Source organism: Marmota monax, unplaced genomic scaffold, assembly GCF_021218885.2.
Source record: "Marmota monax isolate L192 unplaced genomic scaffold, Marmota_monax_Labrador192_F-V1.1 WCK01_AAM20220418_F8-fsc00059, whole genome shotgun sequence".
Classification (NCBI taxonomy): domain Eukaryota; kingdom Metazoa; phylum Chordata; class Mammalia; order Rodentia; family Sciuridae; genus Marmota; species Marmota monax.
In genome coordinates this window covers 8,557,567-8,578,754 of record NW_026693595.1, presented here as the reverse complement: position 1 = coordinate 8,578,754, position 21,188 = coordinate 8,557,567, and the positions used below count along the sequence as shown (strand labels likewise).

Here is a 21,188-nt window from a genome sequence, read left to right as displayed (position 1 = left end):
AAACTTCACAGCTGCCTCTACCTTCACTACATCCTCTGTGGTCCTAGGTAAAAGAAGCATTTACTGCAGCAACATCAGTTACAAAGACAATGAATGCAAAAGGAGAAATAAGAAGGGAAGATAGTGGGCTCATGGTGGCGGGGCAAGGAGTGACCACCCTGTGGCCCAACTATGATGGAGGCAATTATCATTCTATAAACATGCGCTGGGTTTGAGCCTCACTTCCCTCTGTCACCCAGAAATAATAGCACTATCATGCCACAAATGTCCAGCCATAAGATTATGATGGTCCTGGGAAGTACTAATTTTCCAGAATCCACAGATAGCACCCTGTATTTGGTAACAACATTATCTCAGTAAAAACACAACCCAATCTGTGAGCGATAACCCACTAAGTACTTATGAGTCACAAACCAGTTCATGTTGAAGGACAAATCAGTAGAAGTCTGGTTTTGAAGGTGGCTGGGAGAAAAGACCAAAGACAGGTACCGATAAAACCCCTGGAGACCATATGTGGATGGGCATCCCAGAACATGCTGGAGGTGGGTGGGCAGGAGCAGGAAGTGGAGAATCTAAAGGCAACTTCGTTTATGTCACAATTTTCCTCAGAACTCGATTGTTGAATCAGATAAAAGAAGGAAAGAAATAAAAAAGAGCACACAACATAGGTGAATGGCATTTCTTTGAAAGGAAGAAAGGTAAACATGACCAAGTAAAACCAGAAGCGAGTCAGGCCACATGATGGAAAGTTCAGTGTTGGAGGTTAAGGAGTGATAATCTGTTTTCTCTAAAAGGCACAGACCAAGGAGTGTGTAGGGAGAAACAAACTCAGCAAGAGATCTGAGTCCTTCTGTTGCTCTGGGGACACAAGCCTAGGGTGGGAGGTGAATGTGGCAGAAGGTGCCTTTGCAATGACAGATTTCACAGGAAAGTTACCCTAAATGAGGCTCTTGACTCCTCCAAGTGACTGGAATCTCTGTATTGTACTTATAAGATTATTTTTCTTGAACATATTGAAGTTTCAACACAAAATTTGCATAGCTTGTTTATTCAACTTTTTTTTAACTTAAAGAAGATCATATAAGAACTTTTTGACACAATATGAATTCACGTGGTGAAACAGAATTAGAAGTATTTTTTAAAATTTATAAACAATGATATTGTCAACAGAATCTAGCCTGGAAATATTTATTTCCCCAGAGACTGTCAGGCTTTTGAAAGAAAGATTTCTGTGCCATAATATACACTGAATATTTTTAAAATGAGAAATGGATGCCACAGAAAATTTGCTGTCAAAAATACCCTTTCAGCTAATAGATAGGCAAATGCAAGTAAATTCTGCCAGCTCGTTAATTGATCACATTTGATTAGTTTATGAGATGTGAAAGTACTGAAGATATATAAAACAGCAATTTATCTATTTTTCCTGCTGACCTTAAAGATACATTGAAAAACAAATAGCAAACTCAAAAAAATAGTATGATAAATAAGAAGACACTTTTTCTATATTTAAGATGTGAATAACAATTTATATAGAACTATACCTTGGCTGTGAGAAATGTCAAAAGGAAAATATACAGGTCATTTAAAACCCTTTAAATACTTTATATTCAATATTTGTAATTCACAGGTATTTTTCAGTGCTCATTAAGGAATGCTAAATTTAATACTCATCTAAAAATAATGTTAATCTCATTTTTTTTCCTGACATACCACTCTTTATCTAACTTTCCTGGGCTTGGTGGAGATCTTATTGAACTGGAAAATTAGCTAAAAATTACGTGCCCACTGTCTAATTCAACAGTACGACCACTTAGGGAATGAAATAATTTTACAGATATATTTTAAAGTTTTCAAACATGTATTTGACATTCTTTCTACCACAAGGAATAATCCTTTAAATACTCTTATGTTTTATTTCTCCACTTCTCCTGCATTTATCAGATAAAAAGTAGGTCAAAGGAAACATTCTTGGGATGCCCTTTATAGTTATTTTTGTTTGCTTATCTAAATTGCCTGAATATTTATCTCAAAGTCCCACTTGGTCACTTAGTCTAGTGAATATTAATTTCTGCATCTTAGTGCTACCCAACAATTGGTTTGCAGCTTTACTCATCAATGACCTGGAATTGTGTGAGGATAAGAGAGAGTTGGGGAGGTGCTTGGTACCTAACGGAGAAAATGTATCCAGGTATTAGCTTCTTCATTTCCTTGCAGCAATACAGCAAATGAAGCCAGCCTATGACAGTGTAGGGTAGGAGTCAACCTCACTGGGGTCTGTTGAGAGAACCCTTCCATTTTTTCATTGCCAAAATGTGGAATTATTTCATCATTAGAGATGTAGTCTGAATTCTTTAAGAGCCACTTACCAAAAAAGCAGATATATTGGCAGGTTAAATAACCCAGGCTGTTTGCTGAGGACAGCGCACAGCAGTGTAGACAGCTCACGGAGTATGAAGCCTTATAGGCCTGGGACCTGACATCAGGAGCCAGCAAAGCAAGGTGGGTGAGCCAGAAGGATAAACTCACTTGGTGTGGACAAAACAAGAGGTCAGCATTTAGAAAACCCAGGTGTCCTGTTTGTTCCAGAACTCTGTCCTGCCTCTGGGGAGTCCTACCATCAAGCACCTGCCCCAAGAACTTGGTGAAATAGCATTCTTCAAAATGCACTGGCCCATCTGTCATGGTCAACCACAGATGGAACTGGGAGGAAAACACCAATAGGGCCTTAAGTGGTTACAGTGGGAAGCACCTCCAATAATATTGAGTTTCAACCTCCACAGTGGGGAACAGATTTTAGATTTGAGGAGTGTGATGGGATTCTAGACCTAGGGAGAACTGGCACATTCACTAGTCTATTAATTCTTTTAGTAAATATTTGTTAAACCTCTATTATGTGCTAGGTATTGTACTAGTCTCTAAAAATTTAAAGATGAACAAATCCTACCCTATTAAAGTTTATGGTCCACTAGGGCAAGGAGGGAGGATATTAAATAAGCAATCACATGAATGAAGAGTTACAAATGAGAGTTGGGGATGGAGTTTAATAATAGAGTACCTGGCTAGCATGCATGAATCCTTTGGTTCAATCCCCAGCATTGGGGAAGAAGAGGAAAGAGTTCTGGTTATAAAAGAGGGAAAAATCTGATTTATTCAACTTGGATCTGAGATCATTTACTGGGTGGGATATGACCAGCTTCTTGGAATGTAATAGAATATAAATGCATTGGAAATAGTACAAGTTGAGTATGGTTTCTAAAACTTCTGTGTGTGTGTGTGTTTGAGAGAGAGGGACGGGGAGGGAGAGAGAAGGAGAAAGAGGAGTGGGGGGAGAAGGTTGTAAAAATATATTTCTGGGCTGGGGATATAGCTCAGTTGGTAGAGTGCTTGCCTTGCATGTACAAGGCCCTGAGTTCAATCCCCAGCAACACACACACACACAACACACACACACACACAAATATGTATTTCCTTCCTATAGATTCTGGTGAAAAGCTTTGAAAGCTAATATTAAAGACCAAGGTTCCAAGATTGTCTTTGAGGATGAGGATGATGGAGTTGTAGAGAGAAGGAAGACTGTGGGCCAAGGGTCCCTTCCATCGACATCCTCTCTAGAGGGCAGGGTGAGAAACACAGGTGGGTGTGTCAGAGTCCTCTAGATTCAGGCCAGGAGAAATACAGAACAACCTCCACACAACACATGCTCCATTTCATCTAAAGTTACTTGAATGGGAATGTTAAGAAGAAGAGAAAATGTGGCTCTGGAGTAGAGGACACAGCAGTGGACAAACTGGGGCACCTGGGAAGTTGGAGATTAAACAGAACATGTGTGTCATGGTTTAGACACGAGGTGCCGCCCAACAGCTCACGTGTGAGACAATGCAAGAACATTCAGAGGGGAAATGATTGGGCTGTGAGAGCCTTAACCCAATCAGTGAATTAATCCCCCCTGATGGGATTAACTGGGTGGTAACTCAAGGAGACCGGAGGAGGTGGTCCCTGGGGGTGTGCCTTTGGTGTTTATATCTGTGCTTGTTAGTAGAGCTCTCTTTCTGCTTCTAGATCATGAGTCACTTCCCTCGGCCATGGTGTTCTGCCTAACCTCAAGCCCCAAGGAATGGAGCCAGCTGGCTATGGATTGAGATCTCTGAAACCATGAGCCCTCAAATAAATTTTTCCTTCTCTGAAATGTTCTTGTCAGGTCTTTTTGTCACAGCAGTAAAAAAAAAAAAAAAAAAAAAGCTGATTAAAACAACGTGGTAAATCAGTAAACATTGAAAGGTCAAGAGACCAATCTGACCTTTCTTCTTTCTATCTGGAACTCAAATTGGTAGCAGCAGAGAGACTAGAACCCAAGTGTGATCAACAGGAGGGAGTCTCTCATCACACAGTGTGTCTTCCCAGATGCCACCTCAGTGCCTTTGCAGTGTGCTTCACAATGTCAGCAGCACCAGGGTCTGGAATGTGTGCTGGTTGTAAAGGGTCAGAAGGGAATGCATGTGTGTTGCAGCACAGAGACATAGAAAGGATGCTTCCCAGTATCCCCCACATTCTCTCTTCCATCTCATGATCAAGCTTCCTGCATTATATACCACAGAACTGATTGAGCCCCTGAAGACTGGGCAGCATTATTAGTGGACTGTTTCTAGTTTTTACAATGTAGTTGGAGGGAAAAGGTGAGACTCTTTGGTTTAAAAATGCAACTTTATTCCTACTTATGTCAGTTTTGGCTTCTCTCATGGAAAGATAGAAAAAAAAACCTTAAAATCTCCTCCCAGCTCTGATGAAGAGGTACACTGCAAGACTTCCAGGTCCTGCGAGGCAGCCTCTAGTTCTATTTAGAATGGATGGGGGCCATGGTTCTCAAAAGTTAATGCCATGACTCATCTGAGGTGAGACTGAACATATTATGGCATACGGAAAAACAATCTCAACAGATTGCACCGAAGGATACGATGCAAACTTACTTCAGCAAGAAAGTTGGCTTGTTGGTAGCAATGGTTGGCAATGACACGATGCAAGCTGTTAAAAAGCATGGGTTTGGCATAAGCTAGGCTTCCACCACAGCGCTGCTACTCATGGTAAGCTGCATAACCTCATCTAGCCTCAGTTTCAATGTCTGCATCTTTGGGTGAATAAGAACACCCTTAACCTTTTTATGCTGTTATAAGAATTATATAAGGTAATGCATGTGAAGGACATAGTAAGTGCTCAGTAAATGCAAGAATTAATTTTATGGGGGAGTCCTGGGGATTGAACTCAGGGACACTCAACCACTGGGCCACGTCTCTTATTTAGAGAGAGGGTCTCACTGAGTTGCTTAGTGTCTTGCTTTTGCTGAGGCTGGCTTTGAACTTGAGATCCTCCTGTCTCAGCCTCCTGAGTCACTGGGAAGAATTAATTTTTAAGAATAATTATTCATGATCAAATTGCCTCTTTCATGACAAGAAACATATCACTAGTTTTTTTCAGGTTCTTCTAGTTTACATTTGGCTTTCCTCATCAATGAAGACAAATTACAATTTTCTTTCCATAGCTGATCTTTCCACTTCTCAGCAAAACAGAATGTTTTTTTTTTTAAAGTCATAGTTAAATGTCCCTCCTTTTTGGTAAGCTTGAGTCCCAATCTTGTTCTCAAGGACAATCAGAAGCATGATAGTCACTCTTTTGGGTGAATCTACTAGAAGAAGAATTTATAAAGACAAAGCAATGTTAACTCTGAAATAAATTTTAGAAATCATCTAATACAACTCCATCCTAAGAAAACTGAGACCCAGAGAGATACAGTGTACAATTTCCCTACAGTCCTGGTCCTGTGGGTTTGTGTAGCAATGCACTGTGGCCATGTTTGAGAAGTAGCAGAAGAAAACTTAAATCATCATAAGTACTTGAAATAAAGGCTCAAGTTGCCCTTCTCTGCAGAGAAGCAAGTGCTATTTAATTTTGCTAAAAAACAAACAGGCATTTTTTTTTTTACCTATTCCTTCCTTCAATGTAGAATAAAGACTTTGAGAATTTCTTCATCTCAAGTGAGAATTCAATGATTTATGTTTTCATCTTTACCAAAAGATATAAGGAAAGAGACATAATATTTATTAAATGTGTGTGGTAAATAATTTCCACAGTCTCATTTAATTCTTATAACAACCCCATGGAATGGAATATTATAGTTTTATTTAACAGTTAAGGAAACGAATACATTACCTAACATTATATTACACATTGATTTGTGCATGTATTGAATATCTGTTTTCATTATTACAGTGTAATATCTATTAGAGTAGAATCTTTCTGTACACACAAAGTCTAAAACTGTGTTTGGCACATACTGTGTGCTCAAGAATCATTATTTGTTACATGAATGGATGAATTAATTATTTAAAGAATACAACAGAGAATAATTAGACATCAGATTTAAATATAAGTAGTTGTCACTCTGGCAATAAAAAAGAAATTGTGCAAATACATTAGTAGTTTCTTCCAGCGGATCTTATCTTCTATATAACTTTATTTTCTTCAAATATATGTAAATATACATTTAATTGCCTAAAGAGGATTAGTTTACAGATTCTTGAGTGTAGCTGGAAATGGTAATTCATATGAAGATATCTTCAAATAGAACCAAGACTACCCAGAAAAGCATTCATTTTGAAAGCTGTGGTCAACCAGCAAACAAGTAATTAACAATATTTGTCCAAATCAAATATATCTTTGGATTCCCTGACTCAATCACCATATTGTTTCAGTTGACCATATTGAGTTCAGTTCAGTTCAGTCTATCAAATATAGACCTTTACTAGTTGGTACTTAATTGAACACAAACTACCTTTGAATAACTCTCCTCAAGAATGGAGGCAGAGTTCAGGGAGGCTATAATCTTTGAAAATCTTTAAACTCCATTTTAAAGACACATGCTATACAAAGCCTTCCAAAGGACAATAGGGCAGCCACATGTATCAGTGGATACCCATGATTCCATTCCTAGAATTTATCCTGAAGAAACAATAAAGATGCAAGCCAAGATGAATGCACACATTTATTCAGTGTTGTGCTGTTTCTAATGTTGAATAATCAGAATTCAATGTAGCTCTATAGAGAATTAGTTCAATAAATTATGCTTTATTCTCATAATGGAAATGTAATATAAGAATATTTAGTGATGTGAAAAGTTGTTCATGATATATTTTTAAATAACAAAGCAGGTTACAAAACAGAATGTAGGCTTGCTTCCAATTTTGTAGAAAATACGTATGTATCTGAAAATATATATCCAGTAGTTAAAAGCGATTTACTTTATGTCAAAAAAATTAGAAATAATTTTTATTTTTAAAATTTTTGCTTATCTGCATTACTGCTTTTCCTGTTTATTAACATACAGATTTGATAATAAGAAGCCATTTTTCATTTTAGAAAAGAAAAGGAAGGATGTCCACAGGTCTCCAGCTGGTAATTACCGTTGCTGTTCCTCAGGACCAATCGCCTCTCCCTAATGGTTCTGCTCTTTCAACATTTCGTTTCTTCCCTGTCTTTTCTATAAATGTCTATGATGATCACTTCGCATGCATTACATAAGTGGCTCTATCAAGTCCTCTTTGAAGTCTTTCATAGCAGTTAGGATTTTCCATCAAAGTTACTTTTGGAAAGGGCAAGCCCGCCCTTTCTGTATATCTGTCCTCTTTTTCAGTTCTTAGAAAATGAGCATTCTGGGGAAATCTATGGCCCCAAATCCCCTTTTGCCTTTTGACCTTTCTCATTAGAAGTTTGCTATGAAGTGTGCACACATCTGTGTCACAGAGGACCAAGCTTGGTGCACTCTGAACACAAGCCCCGTGCTTGTAAATGAGTTGCAATCTTACTTGATGTTATGATGGTGGCTGTTATTTAAATTTTTCTCCATCTCTTATTTCCATTTACTTTACTTTGTCCCTGTTAACTTTTTTATTTTCTTTTTTTTTAAATATGTTTTTCGTTCTAGTTGGACACAATACCTTTATTTTATTTTTTTTATGTGGTGTTGAGGATCGAACCCAGCGACTCCCATGTGTTAGGCGAACGCACTACCACTGAGCCACAACCCCAGCCCCTTACTTTATTTTTTGAGCATCTACCAAGCGTGGAGTCCTGTGCCAGGGGTACTGCCTGATGTCTCACTGAATAATGACAAGAACCAGGTATTTAATCCCATTTTGCAGGTATTTCATTAACTTACATTTAGAACTTCACTTTGTATAGTGTTTTCATACTTATTATTTTGTTTGGTCCTACGATGTTGATATTATTAATATTCCTTTTTTACAGATGAGAAAACTAAGACTCAGGGAATGTAAAGAACTTCCCATGGAGTAGCCATGAAGCTGAGATGGGAATGCAACGTGTCTGCCTCCCAAAACTCTGACTCAAAGAGCTATACTGTTTTCTTGCCGCAAGGGCTCTGTGGGTTGTTATTATTACTTCAACAGCTAACATCAGTAAGGAACACTGATTGGTCTGTACTTAGAAGGCAAATAAATCAAGTGGAGTCAACAAACCCAAAGTGAACCAGCTGTGAAAAGCAAAACAACAGTTTTTGGTTTCTATTCTCCTCTCACAGAGGACAAGTTGGATATGTTTCTTGCACACGGCAGTGAATTAAATTTTAGAAGTTTATTTAGAATTTTAGCATTTTAAAATGCTGCTTTTTCTTAAATCAGAAACACCTTGCTCCATCTCAATAAAACATAAATTCAGAATTGTTCACTCGGAAGCTATTTTTTAAAAAATCTCAATCTTGTGGGTTTTTCCTAAAATATTTCAAAATTGATTGTTCTCAAAAAAAAAAAAAAGGTGTAGCAACCTTATCAATTTAGGGGATTTCTAGAAAGTGTTGTTACTTATGACATTTCTGGTAGCATCTGTTTTTGAGACTTGGTCTCACTGTGTTGCCCAGGCTCGCTCCAAACTCCTGGCTCAAACAATCTTCCTGCCTCAGTCTCCTAAGTAGGTGGAACTACAGTTGCTCACCACCTAACTTCTGGTGCTCATGATAGGTTTTAAATGTTTTTGCTTTTCCCTATCATCTGATGCCCTGCCTTGCGGACAACCAGAACTTGAATTCTTCCTAGAATCTCAGGTGCAATAATGGTACGTTTCTGACTTTTATTTCCTTTGTAGGCCTCACATCCATATCCTGTGACTTAGGCCACATGGTTTTTATCTGTCTACCACTAGCAAACCAAATCAGGCCTATATATGTTTATTGAACATTTTGTTAATGGCTCCTCTTTGTGATTGGATCTTGTGACACAGTTGGCTAGCTGCAACCCCCTCTCCCCAACCCCATTCATGTTCTCCTTTCACAGGGAAGAGTGGTTGATGGAATGTAGTTGCCAGGCAAGAACAATATTCCCCATCTCTCCCTTCATATAGATGGATCTTATGAGCAGTCCTCACCAATGGAATGTAAGAGGAGGCTATTCACCCCTCTTGAGTTGAAGAATTTAAGAACTGGATGCGCAATCTTTCTTTCTTTCTTCTTTCTGGCCACAGTGGACAGATGCCAGAATATAATATTAAAGTTATAAGATGGCAGAACTATGAGATGGAAGCAGCCTGGGTCCCTGAGTCACTGCTTGGAGCTGAGCCACCTGACCTGCATCTGACTATAAGATAAACATGAGATAACCTTTGTTGGTTAATTCACTGAGATTTTAGGGTTTTGTTGTTGTTGTTGTTATAATAGTCTGCTACCTTGGTTAATATTGAAGCTGCAGCCCCAACATTCCTCCTTATCAGACCAGGCTTCTGGAATTAAGTGAGCTGAGTCTATCACAAGTATTGGTGGAGTGGAGGTGTCTCGATGCCATTGTGGAAGTTCCATCACTAATTCATATCCATACCAATCGTTGAAGGCTATGGCAGAGACTGGTAGTTGCCTGTTATTCTTCAGCCTAATATTCATTAGCCCCTTCATTCTAACTCAACTGTAATTTTGTTGAGGGGTGACAGTACCCTGAGCTAATAAAAACTACATTTGCCAACTTCCCTTGTAGATAGGAGCAACACAACTCTGAATGATAAAATATATTAAAAAAATTATATGAGCTTCTGGAAAAGGTTCTTAAAAAGGTGGCGGGGAATGAAGCATGCTTCTTTTTGCCTTCTCTCATCTTTCTGTCTCCAATACTAACTCCATATACGGAGTTTCAGAAGCATCTTGTAATGGTGAGGAGTAAGACAAACACTAAGGTCAGTGGAAATAAAGACACAAAAACATGAGTCAAGAGTGGCACCTTGGACCATGACACCAAGCGTGGACCAACAACCACTAGCATTCTTAAAAGGAAAAAAATAAATAAATAATTTTAAGTCATTGTGTAGTTTGATTGCCTGTCACTAGTAGCAGTTAAAAGCAATCCTAAAAGATGTAGGAGTGATCCCCCTAAGACTTCTCCCAGCACCTATCTTCCTAATATATTAGGCACTTTGTTTCTCTATTCCATTTTTTTCTACTACTCAGTTTTACTTCTTCCAGAACTTACGCTGGACAGCAGCAGTTACCGCGTTTCTAAAGTCATTTGGTAAGTCTGGAGGACAAAGAGCTCACTAATCCTACTAATTTAATTTAGCCTCAAATCCTGCTCCTTTGAGTGACATTTGGCAATTCCCAGGGACCTTGTCTTTCTGACACTCCCATACTACTCCCTCATTTCAGCACCAAACTGCTCTGCAATCTGGGCTCCATCAATGTAATTATGGGATTTAAGGGAGACCCAAGAACTTATTAAGTTCATTTGCATGCCTCCAGGCAGGACTGTGTTTAACTCTTCCAGACATACAGTTGTCTTCCATGGGCCAAAGAGTCTCTCACAGAGCATGACTCATTTGGGATTTTGGAAGGAGACATAATCTGTTCTCTGTTCTCAGTTTCTCTGCCAATAAAGTGGGTATTGTGATATGAATTGGGAAAGACAAGACCTTTAGCTTCAGCATTGTTAAGCTTAAAATGGGACAGGATCACTTTCTTGGCCAAGTGTGGGATAGATTAAAATGGTCAAATATGTTCACAGCTTCTCCATTCAAGAGGTTGAGTCTGTCTCCTTACCCCTTAAGGCTGGGTTGTCTTATGACTTCCACCCAGTGGAAGTGATGTAGCTGAGTTCCATACCTAAGCCTCAAGAAGCTGTTCAGCTTCCACCTCCATGCTCTTCCACCATGTAAGGATATAAGGAAGACCAGAGATTACTGAAAGATGAGAGACCACGTGAACATGGAATGGCCTCGCTGATGGTCAGCATTATGACCCTGGATTCACAAGGGAGGCCACCTTGCAGCTTCACTTGAACCACTAGGAAAATGTGGCCATGAAAATAACCTCAGCAAGACCAGCAGAAGAACTGTACAGCCAAACCCAACCCAACTGACAACCCACAGAATCATGAATGATAGAAAGTGGCTGTTTATTTTAAGTCACTAAATTTTAGGTTGGTATATTGATTTCCTAGGGCTGCCACATGAATATACCACAAATGGGATGGCTTATAATAATAGAAATGTATTCTCTCATAGTTCTGGAGGCTCGAGTCTGAAACAAATTGTCAGCAGGGTCATACTTCCCTGGAAGTTGCTAGGGAAGAATGATTCTTGCTTCCCCTGGCTTCTGTTGGTTGCTGGCCGTCCTTCACATTTCTTGACTTGTGATGTCATTTATTTCTAATCTCTGCTGTGTCTTCACATGAATGTCTATGTGTGTACCTTCTTATAGGGATGTGAGGACTGGAGTTAGGGACCACCCAATCCAGTTAATTTGTTTACATCTGCAAAGTGCTTATTTCCAAATAAGATCACCTTCACAGGTACCTGGGCTTTGGACTCTCTTGGGATGATGCAAGTCAACACAACAGGTAGTTTGTTAAGTAGCAAATATAATTATTATAAAAGTCCTTTAACTTTCTACTTCGAGCACACAAAGTAAGTTCAAATAAAGTTAAAAGGATTAGCAAGATTTTAAAAATAATATAGCATATGCCAGTGCCAGTGAGTTTCCAAAATCTCCTGTGAAGAAGGCATCTAAATAGAACCTTCCACTCACTGTTAGGGGTTTTAATGCCTGTGCAAAGGAAAACTGGTTCCACATTAGACAGCATCAGGCATGCTGAACAACTTTATCCTCATGTAAGCATTATTTTATGGGGAAAAAAAACCACACTGTTCTAAGATCTGAGTATCCTCTGTTCATCATGGTGTGTTATGTCTGTGTAAAAGTCACAGGCTTGTTAGGAGACTTCTGGTCACCATTGTCCCACTTCTTTTCTGCCTTGTGCAGACTTTTTAAAGGAGTGACCTCTACCAGCTTCCTCTATTTCCTCTGAACTGGCTCCCTCCATAACCCTATGAAAAATGACTTCCTTCCTCACAGCTCCAGTAAAATTGCTGTTTCAGAGGATTTCAATGATCAAGTCAAGGCAAACCCACAGGCTCTTTCTTTTTCCTTCATAATCTGGCTTCTGGCCTTCTCAACTGCCCTGTTAGCTCCCCGCCCTTTCTAATTGTACAACAGTAAGCTACATCTTGGCCAAATTTTCCCTCCTCTCTTTTTGGAGCTTTTCTCTCTCATATCAACTGGCAGTGACTCTTGTTCTGATTCCTTTTCTTTTCCAAATCAAAATATGTATCCATTCTTCATTCCCCATTCCCACTTCGTAGGTGGCTTCCTAACCAATATTTTTCATGACTCATTGTTCAAGCCTATATCCCCAGCTGCCCAATAGAAATACTATTTTATTCTCATCTATATTAGCAAGGTAGTCAAGATTATTCTGTGCTAAAACATAATCAAAAAAATCTCAGTGGTTTATTATATTGAAGACCTTCAGAACACAAAGTAAGTTCAAATAAAGTTAAAGGGATTAGCAAGAAGGCAACTGTCATTCCACTCTGTTGTCCTAACTCCAGGACACAGAGTAGTCTCCATTTGGGACACAATTAATTGTATAGAATGGGGGAAAAGATAATGTGACAAAGCTCAGGCTGGCTCTCAATGCTTGTCTGTAAGTGACCCCATCACCTTTGACAGGTAAAAGTAAAATCCTCCCTGATGGAGGAACAGCAAATATATATAAATGTACTGTCTACTACGAGCTCTTAAAAATTCTACAGAGCAAGTACAAGTGCATCCTCCAAAAACTAACTCTTAAGTCTCTATTTTCATAATTTATCATTGGTGCCTTCTTTTTCCAATTTGCCCAGAATAGAAATCTTGGTGTCATTACTTTTATAAATGTTACTATTCCCAATTACAAAAGCACTCTGAAGAAAACTTGGAAAACATACATACACACACACATAAATGCACACCCCATGTGAAAATCATTGATAATCCTACCACCCAGGGGAAGCACTCTCGACATGTTAGCACATGTCTTCCCTTTCCTTTCTCTGTGATATGGATTGATCTATTTATCTTGATAAAGAGTTGTGCACATTTATGTTTCAATGACATACTATGCATATAACTTTCTGGCTCTTAAAAAACCTATCAGGATCATTTTAATATTTTCTTTCCCTTCTTAGTAAAATATTTCCTAACATATGGCATATAGAGACTTGCAGATTTAAAAATCCAGACTTGAAATCTCCCCTGAGTTTCAGATTCCTAAATAAAACTGCATAGAAGGTAATTCTTTTTGAATGTCAACAACATCTTAAACATCATGTCCCCAATTAAACTCTTTTTTTCAAAAAAATTTTTTTAGTTGTAGTTGGACACAATATAACTATTTTACTTTTATGTGGTGCTGAGGATCGAACCCAGTGCCTTCCACGTAGGAGGCGAGCACGCTACCACTGTGCCACAACCCCAGCCTCCCTCCACTTAAGCTCTACTTCCTCTTCAGTCTTGCCATCTATCAAAGCATTAGCATCTACCCCTAACTCCACCCATGGAGGTATTTTTATTTCTCTTTTGCTCTCACTGTCCACACCCTGCTTCAAGCCCATCAGTCCAAGTTCTAAAATGCATCCCAGAGCTGCCTCTGCTCTCCCACTTCTGTTCTTCCTCAGCAGCTTCCCCAACACTACCCTGCCTCCCGACTGGCCTCTTTGCTTCTCTACCTGCTCCCAAAACCTTCCCATTGCACTTAGTAACATTTAGGCTCTTTCTGCTCACTGCCTCTGAGGCCTGTACATAATTTCTTGGCTGACTTCTCTCTTCTGCTCTTCTCTTCCCACTTACTCCATTGAGCCCTTGCTTGTCTCCCTACACACCAAACTGACTTCTGCCTCTGCCTCCACCTCTCGGTAATTACCTCTCAGTAATTACCTGCCAGGTCTTGGATGCTTCCCTAGACCAACCTGTCCAAAGTATCCACAATTCTACATGCCTTGTCTTCTCAATAGAATATTTCTTTTAGAATAAAAATCCTACTTGTCTTATTCATAACTTTGTCCCCACACTTAGAACAGTGCAGGGCATATTGCAGGCAGTCAACATGCATGAAACGAGTGAAAAAATAAACAGCTAGTTGCTCCCCATGTCCTGCTGATTCCCTTTCAAATGTCTGCAGAAGCAGCCCCCCTTTTCCCATTGTCATTACCCCCGTCTAATCCCAGACCTCAGCACCTCACAGAATGGCTACAGCTCCTTCTTAAGAAACCTGGTCCATTCTGCACACTTCTTGCTATTCTTCCCACCATATCAGTTTCATGTGTCAGTCACCTCTCTGCCATGCTGGACCCCGCTGAAGCCTCACCTCCGTGGAGGTATTTCCTGCTTCCCAGGGCTATAAGTTCCTCCCCATCTGAGTTCTGTCATTCCTACCCTTGACTCTCACCCAGCCACAGGATCCAACACTGTCTCCTATATTCTCTAACTTTTGCATTTATGTTAACCTATCACTGCCCCCAGATTCTGAGGACATATATTGTCTGTTTGCTTTTCAATATCCTATAATGCCTAGAGAAGTTTATGGACAATAAAAAATCTTGGGGAGTTGAATGAATATTATTGGATAGAGAATGAGATAAAATAAGTAAAATGCATACCCCTTCCAAAGGGATACTGTGAGAACAGGTAGTGATTTGGAATGAAAGAATAAGGTACTAGAAGGTGAAGCAGAGCAAGCAGAATGTCAACAGAGAGTGGACAGTCCTGTTCCCACAGAGAACAGATGGTCACCATGCCCTGAAACACTTACATTAACTAGCAGGATAAGGGACTCCTACATTGTCAGTGGACTTTGAACCTGGATTTTTCCATTAGCATAAGGGAAAGTGGACTTCCACTCCAGTACAAATTCCTGCATGATGACTAGCACTTCTAGAGGACTCCAATTTGCCTCCCTAGTGAACCAGAGACCCCAGCTGAGTAACTTCCAGACAAGATCCCACCTTCTCTTGAGTGTTCACATTTTACAGCAGAGAGCTGAGTACAGGGAGCTCTAACAGTTTCTCCAGGAAAGGTATTTGCAGGGTGCAGGTATTGCTCCATATAAGCATGTTAACTCATGGTCATTCTTACAGTTTTTCTAATTTGAGTACAGTGCAGCAGAGGGAGGACACTTCCCAGAACAAACAGTGATAAAGCAAGTTGTACCTTCAGTTATTCCAATGCCAAAATGTCCACAATAAGACTTCAGAGCAGATACTACACCCTCCTGCTAATCTACAAATTTCCCTTAAGTCTCCATGCAGTGAGACAAAATCTTTATTTTGTGCTTTTAAAACCATCTGTTTCAAAATAAATATCCTCTCAGCTGCTTATCTCAAGTCAAATACAAATAATCATGGGAATGATAATCTGAAATTTTTTTTAAGCAGTGAGTAACATGGCCACAATGTAAGGGAGTGATTAGAAAACACTGTCAGATGTATTAATCTAAACAACTGTTGTTCTTTTCTTTATAATCCTATGTGAATAGTGTCATGACATTTATTGTGATAAAGCTATTTTTCTTTTATTTTATTCCTTTTTTTTTTTGGTTTGGTACCAGGGATGGAACCCAAGGATGCTTAACCACTGAACCACATCCTCAGCCCTTTTAAAAAAATTCTCATTTTGAGACAGGGTCTCATTAGGTTCCTTACACCCTCACTAAATTGCTGAGGCTGGCTTTGAACCTGCAATTCTCCTGCCTCAGCCTACCAAGCCACTGGGATTACAAGCATACATCACTATGCCCATTTAAAGCTGCCTTTCTAAAATCACTTTTGGAACTTGGCAATTGCTTTCCAAGTTGTCTGAAGAAGAACCTAAAAAATAGCTCCATGACTTTACAGTTATTTCTTATTTTAACTCAAATTGATATTAGTAATTTAATCGGATTGCTTGAATGTTAATGACTCTCTGGCTTTTCCCAAAAATTACACAATGTAATGCTTGCGAATATGAATGCACACACATACAAGGAACACAGGGAAACTTCATGACAGTGCTCACCTGGGAGGGCATGGAAAAGGGACAAGAATAGTGAAAGGAACAAAGAGGACTTAAAAAAATCTAAAGCAAAAGTGATAAGATACTAATACTTGTTAATTCTGAACATTGGGTCCTCAGATACAAACTATATAATCATAAGTATTCATGTGTATTTTCTATACTTTTGAAACCTTTAAAGTAATAATGAAATAAAGTGAAGCAGGGATTGAGGTTGTAGCTTAGTGGTAAAGTGCTTGCCTGGCACATGTGAGACACTGGGTATAATCCTCGGCACCACATAGAAATACATAAAGAAAGGTATTGTGTCCCTCTACAACCAAAAAAAATTAAAAAAAACAACAACAACAACAAAGTAAAGCAGATTCTCCCACAAAGTAAAAGAACACTGTGGCGGGGAGCATTCTTAGAGCCACTGGTGGGAGTGTAAATAGGCATAATTTTTCTGGGAGCTAATCTGGCAATCAAAAGATTCCACTATTAGAAATCAAGCTTATTTTTAAAAATAAATGTACTCTAGTCTCTGAGAGTAATTATAAAAGGATTTCCAAAAATGTTTTGGATAATGTTGCTGCCTTATCCCTAGTGGCATGACCCCAAAGATGACCCCTTTGAAGGCACATGGCCCAGCATACAGGGGTAAGAGGCAAGGGAAGGCTCCCTCCTCTTCCTGTTCATGATTTTGGGTTAGTCTCCTCACTCCTTGCAGTCAAGGCTCATGACTTGCTTGTCTTTATATTTCTAGGCCTGACATCGCATTTAGAATATAATAACTCTCAGAGCTGGAATGAGTGAATGATGGATGGATGGGTGGATGGATGGATGGATGGATGGATGAAATATTGAACTAACCAGTCTAGGATTTACAAAGCTACTAATTTATCAAGAGGTGGGAGAAAGAGGGTGGTGCTGATTACTTCACAGTTCTGCATTTCTTAATCTAGTTCCAGTTTTGCTGTTTAATTTGTGGCCTCTATCATAAAAGGACAATGGATTTTCTCCTTTGAATGATAAGAGTGGTAGGGGGAGTCAAGAAGCTTTTGTGGTCTCTGAGCAGAGTGATACTAATATGTTGTGTTAGCCCCACATGCCAATCCCAGAGGAAAAGAACACAAAATAGTATGAAAAGAAAAAAACAACAACCCATACTATCTATACTCTTGTCCAAGTGAAAACACATACAAGGAGGTACCTCATTTTGTGATAGAAAGGGATTCTGATTTTCCTTATGTCATTTTATTTATTTATTTGGCACCAGGGATTGAACCCAGGGGCACTTAACCACTGAGCCACATCCCCAGTCCTTTTTATTTTTTATTTTGAGACAGAGTCTTGCTAAATTGCTTGGAGCCTTGCTAAGTTGCTGAGACTGGCTTTGAACTTGTGATTCTCCATCTCAGCCTCCCAAGTTGTCATTTTATATTAAAGAACCAGTCTCAGCCTCCCAAGTTGTCATTTTATTTTAAAGAACCAATGGAGAAGTAGATTGAACTACATTGTTATACAAAATAAAAAGCACAGTTCAAAACCTGGTAACTAGAGTTTACAACAGAATCAAGAAAGAATAAAATTGCTGGCATAATCTAGGACCTTTATCATTAACACACCTATTTAAGGAACAAGGCAGACAGAGAAAAAACTGGAAGTAATCAATCACCATCTTTAGTTGCGTGTAAGGTAAAGAAAAAAGGAGAAATGCATGACTGTTTTCACCACTACAGAATGACTTCAGAGGTCACTCAGCAACTTAGGAGAGAAGCTAAACAGGAAGAAGTTAGAAACATTTAAGGGAAGGGGTCATCATGATTGGCGAATAATGATTTGAAAGAATGATAAAATTCCTCAGGGGTATAAATGTGGGGAAAATAGCCACTGGTGGGAGTGTAAATAGGCATAACTTTTCTGGAAGCTAATTTGGCAATCAAAAGATTGAAAAATATTTCTCTCCTTCAACCAAAGCATTCCACTATTAGAAATGTGTCAGGAAGTATTTGCACTAGCACAGAAAGATGTATGGCTACAACTGCCCCTTCAAGCTCTGTGCATTATTGTGAAAAACTGGAGCCCATTTTAATGCCTGATAATAGAGAATTAATACAGTAAGCAACTGTTTAGCTATCTAATTATAATGTAGGTCTACATGATTGGCATAGAGAGCTGTTAATGGTTTTTAAGTTAAAAAATAGATTATAAGTTAGTATGTACAACATGATCTCATTTTTGTAAAAATGAAAAGATATATATCCAAATATTAGCAGATGCTAAATCATGGGTGGTAGAAAGGTAATTTTTTTTTTTTTTGCTTACTGTACTTTTTTATTTGTGATGATAAACATGGATTAAAAAAATAGAAGGCTGGAGAAAATCTGGCTTTGTGACTGCTGTTTCTTTGTTTGTTTGTGTTTGTACCTCCAGGGCCTAGCAGTCACTTGGACCATAATAATCCTAAATAGCTGGAATGAGTGTTCATTCGAACAGTGAATGATCATTTGATCATTTGATCAGATCATAGACTGTTTTATATTCCAGGCTGACTTAAGCAATTTGTTTGATTTCACCAGGACTCCATTATACAAATGTGTTCATAAGCACTTTCAGAGATGTCAACCTGGTTTTGTTCCATTTGCCCCTGTGTGTCAGTGTAACAAACCACACTGCTGTCATGCAAACTCCAGAATCACTGAAACCACACTTAACTATGGTCATAAACACCATTTGTTTACCTAGAGCCCAGAGAGCCTTTCTGGCCACTGACTGGTAATAAACTAGATTGCAGGCTTCTGGGAATAAAGAGAGCATATTCCCATTGCTTTAACCCTTTATTAAATCATGTAAAACATTAATAAGTGACTAGTTGATTGCCATGAAAAGTCCCAAGTGCTCCTGACTCTTAGCATTTTCCAGCAAGAAGTCCAGTATTGTCACATCTCTGCCTTGGTAAAGAAGATGGAGAGTTTAGGTGTTTTTGACATCATCCCATTCCCCTTCTAGTTCTCTGTGCGGAGCTAAGACTGGAGACCTGGTCCCCTGAGCTCTCTCTCTCTCCCTAGAGAGCCACACATCATCTTTCCACAGGTCCACGAAGAAGTAAACATCAGCCTCACAGATGCACATGAGTTGCTGGAGCTCAAAGAACTCCTATTGGAGAAAAGTTCCCCCTGGCAGAAGATTCTTTTGTATAGGGCTGGTAAGCCATGTTCAGAATGACCCTAGATGCTTGACGTTCAAAAAGTACTTTTCTAAGAATCTGGAAAGAAGTGCTCTTAAACATTAAAGACCAAAGATTCTGAGTTTGATGGCCTGAGAGCCTCTGTCAGTCTTTGGTCTAGAACGCAGCAGACAAATGAAGCAGTCTCTGAAAGCCCCACCACCTGCCTCCACCAGTCAGTGCTGGTGCTAAGAAACAGCACTGTTTGTATTTCAGACACATATTTACACATGGGAATACAAGTATTGTAATGCTTGTATTATCTTTGCAGACAAAATTAGCAAACATTTCCCAGAGAGCTCTTTATACCTTGTATTGTTTTGGTCCTTGTGCCCAAAATTATGGAGTTTTTTTTTTTTTCATTTAAATTAACTTTATTTTTAACTGACATATAAAGATATAAAATTGTACATTATTTGGGGGATGACAGGTGGTTTTTTTTTTTTGTACTGGGGATTGAACTTAGGGGCACTTAACCACTGAGCCACATCCCCAGCCATTTTTTGTATTTTATGTAAAGTCAGGGTCTCATTGAGTTGCTTAGGGCCTCACTAAGTTGCTGAGGCTGGCTTTGAACTTGGGATCTTCCTGCCTCAGCCTCCCAAGCCACTGGGATTACAGGCACCAGGTCAATGTGATGTTTTGATGCATGAGTATTATGTAAAGTTTAAATCAGGTTAAACATATATATTTCCTCAAATATTTTTCATTTATTTATGGTGAAAACTTTCAAAATTCTTCTTTCTACCTTTTTGAAATATGCAGTTCATTATTGTTATCTATTATCACACTCCTCTGCAATAGCACACCAGAATTTGGGGTTGTTCTTGAATGCATGCTTTATGTACTTTATTTTCTTAGCACCTTGCATTATCTTCTATAAAATCACTCTGATAATGACTTATTCCTGACTTTGTTCCTCTTTTTTAAATGATGAAATGAAGATATATAAAGTTCTTGGCATAATACTAGATAGACAATAAGTGTTACTTATTTTAAGACAGAACATGGTATTGTTAAGGGAGAGGATTTTGGAGCCAAGCTGCCTGCATTGGAATCCCGATATGCCCTTAATTAACTATGACTTCGGACAATTTGTACAACTTTTCTATGCTCAGTTTTTCCATCTGTAAAATAAGTATAATAATTATTTCTACTTTAGAAGTCAGTGATTTATGATACAGAAAGACAGATCCATATCTTCCACACAGTAGGCATTATAGAAGTATAAGCCATTGTATTTTATTTCTTTCAATCCTGAGTGCCTAAAGGATCATTGATGCTTTCCCTGTACTCTATCCATATGCTCTTTTTATCTTATTTTATTAGAATATTAGATCAAGTTCTACATCAATTCTCTTTAAAAGAGATCAAGATTTTAATGAATTTTCATAGTACTAGTAACAATTTTTATAATCTATAAAAGCATTAAATTTAAATAAGAACAATGGTAATAAACAAGACTAGATGTTCCTTCAAGAGTTGTATGATTACATTCAATGCATCAGGGCCTAATATGCAAATGCAAACATAATAAACTGTTTAATTCAGATGTAGTTCTTCCTTTGAACA

The 21,188-nt window shown here is 38.7% G+C and overlaps 1 protein-coding gene across 4 annotated transcripts in view; it reads right to left on the bottom strand.

Moving 5' to 3' along the window:
- The window catches only part of Dock8 (dedicator of cytokinesis 8), a 232,118-nt gene that overhangs the window by 206,666 nt on the left and 4,264 nt on the right, over window positions 1-21,188 (bottom strand). The window lies entirely within an intron of this gene.